Source organism: Empidonax traillii, unplaced genomic scaffold, assembly GCF_003031625.1.
Source record: "Empidonax traillii isolate 1590-97213 ecotype Southwest subspecies unplaced genomic scaffold, ASM303162v1 scaffold1460:size212889, whole genome shotgun sequence".
Taxonomy (NCBI): Eukaryota; Metazoa; Chordata; class Aves; order Passeriformes; family Tyrannidae; genus Empidonax; species Empidonax traillii.
In genome coordinates this window covers 197,654-201,475 of record NW_020956653.1, presented here as the reverse complement: position 1 = coordinate 201,475, position 3,822 = coordinate 197,654, and the positions used below count along the sequence as shown (strand labels likewise).

Below are 3,822 nucleotides of genomic sequence, written 5' to 3'. Positions count from 1 at the left end.
ATCCAGACACTGAGCACAGTGCCCCTGCATACCTTTCTATCTTTAGCCTCTTATCTCTAAGCTGTTAGCACTTCTCACATACAATTGGTTGTTTCCTTATTGTTTACATTCCTTCTCCCATGGTCAGGACCAGAACCTTTTTCCAAGATCTCTATGGTCCCTATTTTTCTTCAGGGGAAAGGCCTTAGGGTGTCTAGATCAAAATCCTCTTCCTCTACATCCCTCAAAAGGGGCACGGCAGACCCACTGCCTACCCCAACACACTGGGGGGAAGAGAAGCCACTTGCAAGAGTATTTCTATTCCTGCTGTGTCCCCTGGGGTTGCAGAGCTGTCTTTGCCATTTTACAGTAAGATTTAGTACTTTAGCTGTAGGTGACTCCACCCTGGGCAGGATTCTGCTCCAGGGCTCCAGTCACTGCTGACTGGATGGGACGGGCTGTCCCTGCAGATCCTCTGTGTTCTCCTGCACTTTCTCATTTCCTACACACATATCCTCCCCTGCCATCAGAGCCAGCACAAGCTGCAGAGCCCCAGGCAGGGGACTTTGAGATCCTTTGTCATCTCCATTGGCCATCGGCCACCAACACACAATATCTGAGCCAGCCCTCAGTCCCTAAAGTCCCAGTGGGTCCCTGCCCTCCCTGCACTGTCTCCATGGAGAAACAAGCAAAGCAACAAGACTTTGCAGAGTCTATTCCTTGGATTTCTTCTCCATACCAGTGTTGGAAAAAGCCCTCAGCCTTCAGGAAGTGCCTGCAGGGGAAGCCCTTTGCTGATGGAAGTGCCGGTGTGGAGTCCAGCCCTGTCCCAGCAGTGCCCAGGGCCTGTCCCTGCCTGTGGTCCCAGGACTGACACACAGCAGGACAATGACTGAGCTGCCAGAGCACTCAGGCCTTGGACACGGACAGCAAAGGAGAGGGGAGGAGTGCAAAAAGAGCAGTTCTGGAAAGACCCAGTTCTGGTACTCCCTGGCAGGGCTGGGACTCTTTTCCCCTCCACATCTGCAAACATGGAAATGCCCTCCAGCTTCAAGGGAGGTCTTGGAAGAAGGGTCAGGGAAAAAGACTTTCTGTCCTTTCTTACACTTAGAGATTCTGATTCCTCATGTACAAACTATCACAGGCAGGATTTTTGACAAATACCTTGCTGCAAGAATATTTATTTTCTTTAAAGGCACACAAAGCATGATTTGTGAGTTGTATATTTCTGGGTCAGAAAAAAAGAAGAGGAAAAGAGTGAATTATATATGGGATGAGGAAAAAAACCACAGTGTTAATGACATGAACAGAGGAAAAAAACAGGAAAGCCCTCAACTCCCACCACTATCAAAAGCTTTAGAAGGCAGGCTGGGTCCAAAATGTGTTACACAATGAGTGTTCTGCAGAAGAAAAGACACATTTTATTGCCTCTGAAAAACATCCAGTCATCATTTTCCATATGGCATCCTTGAGCACTTGGTTCTTGAGGTTGTTAATGAGGGGGTTCAGTACTGGAGGCACGACTGAGTACAGGGTCAAATCCAGGGACGGGGAGGAGATGGAGAGGGGCCTCAGGTAGGCAAAAATGATGGTGTTGATATAGAAGGAGACCACTACCAGGTGAGGGAGACACGTGGAAAAGGCTTTGTGCCGTCCCTGCTCAGAGGGGATCCTCAGCACAGCCCTGAAGATCTGCACATAGGAGAAAACTGTGAAAATGAAACAACGAAAACCTAAGGAACAGCCTAATATAAGAAGCCCAATTTCCCTGAGGTAGCCTGAGTATGAGCAGGAGAGTTTGAGGATGTGTGGGACCTCACAGAAGAACTGGCCCAGGGCATTGCCCTGGCACAGGGGCAGGGAAAATGTATTGGCTGTGTGCAGCAGAGAATACAGAAACCCAGTGGCCCAGGCAGCTGCTGCCATGTGGGCAGAAGCTCTGCTGCCCAGGAGGGTCCCGTAGTGCAGGGGTTTGCAGATGGCAACGTAGCGGTCATAGCACATGATGGTGACGAATCTCTGTTCCAATCAAGAAGACAAAGACCTGTGTAGCACATCCCATGAAGGAGATAGATGTGGTGTTCCAGGGGGAGTTGTGCATGGCTTTGGGCACAGTGGTGCAGATGCAGCCCAGGTCTGTGAGGGAGAGGTGCAGCAGGAAAAAGTCCCTGGGGGTGTGCAGGTGCTGGTCGCAGGCTTCGGTGCTAAGGATGAGGTCGTTGCCCAGGAGGGCAGCCAGGGAGATGCCCAGGAAGAGTCAGAAGTGCAGTAGCTGTGTAGTAGTTATTAATATAATAAATAATGAGTCCCATGGGGGACCACGCATCCACCAGTGTGGTGTGTTACAAGAGATTTGTTTATTCAAGGAGTCACAACTTATATAGCAGTTTCAAATGCTGACACGTTGTAACATGTGACTTCATCAGCCAATCCCATACAAGTATCCAACTGAGCATGTGTGACAGAGTACTTGGAACTACAACTCCCAAGATGCTTTGCAGCACCTGGTGTAACTAGACCCCACAATTCCCCCATTTTTTTTTAACAAGATACAAAACAGTGCAAATTCAAAAAACAGTGCAATTTTTATCTATTTTTCAACAAAACATTTTTCACTTACTATAGTAAACTTATTTCTTGCTTAAACCTTATTTACCTAAGAGTTCTATGCAATAACTAAATTTTATTAATCAAAAATTTTATTTACCCAAGAGTTTTATGCAATTGGGTAGTATAAAAACCTTTATTATCTGAGGGTCTGCACATAACTGAAGGAAACTTACTTTATTAAAACACAAGGAAAAGTTTAAAGAAGGAACATCATGTTCTGAGTTCTTTTCCAAGGAGATGTGGCAGAGGTAGTGTTTGTTGTGTGTGTTTGTTTCAGATATTGGGTAAAAAGTGCATATGGTCCACATACATTCTTACATTCACACAATGTCTCCTTCACTCATTCATTCTTAGGTGGCCACCTCCATTCTCTCTTCTTTCATGCATACCTGTAACCTTTATTTTGTTTTCATGTTCTAGTTATACGATTTAGACTTTTATGTCGTGTTTGGTCACAAGGTTGTTAGTTTGTCATTTTTGGTATTTATGCTCAACAACTGCACTTGCTCCAAAGAGGAACTGTTACGAGGAGTATATAGGCTTAACAATTTTTAAATTAAATCTGTTTGATTCAGCACTTACTCAATCACATGCATATTCTCACCCTGTATTCCCCCTTTTTTTTTTTTTTGTGAATATTGAAAGTAATGAATTCAAAGGTATAATACTGGTAAGTAACGTGTACATTCCTGAGTGTGTACTTAGAAAAATGAATAGGTAAGTTATTACAATGTGGTAATTAATAGCAATAGAAATTCTTTAAGATGTTAAATAGTACTTAAAGAAGATAGTTACAAACTTAAAGTTACCTAGACACATTTAAGAATTTAACAATTTTAAACAACATTCAGTAAATGTTACTATTAGTAATTTAAACAAAGATATAGAAAAATTAGAAACCTAAAAATGCATTAATAAGGCAATGTTGAATTTTTCTCTCTTTCCAGCGAGAGGTTTTTGCATTAAATCAAACTTTGCAGGCATAAAGAAGTTTAGAAAGCTAAGCAGCAATCAATCACAAAATAACTCTCCCCTGCCAATGTGGCAACAATAATAACTAACTTTTTCTAAAATCTTACCTGCCACCAATAAGTAACTTGCAAGCAAATCAACTCCTGCCCCCTTTCCACATTTTCTCACCATCTCTCACACAAACCTCAACAGCATATCTCGAATGGCAGTTCCTAACCCAAAGATTTTAATGACTATGTAAGTAAACTGAGTGATTCGAGA

At 43.4% G+C, this 3,822-nt stretch overlaps 1 pseudogene; it reads right to left on the bottom strand.

Annotated features, from left to right (window-relative positions):
• Positions 1 to 1,405: 1,405 nt before the first annotated feature.
• LOC114070183 lies at positions 1,406 to 2,305 on the bottom strand (annotated as a pseudogene).
• Between the last annotated feature and the right edge of the window lie 1,517 nt (positions 2,306 to 3,822).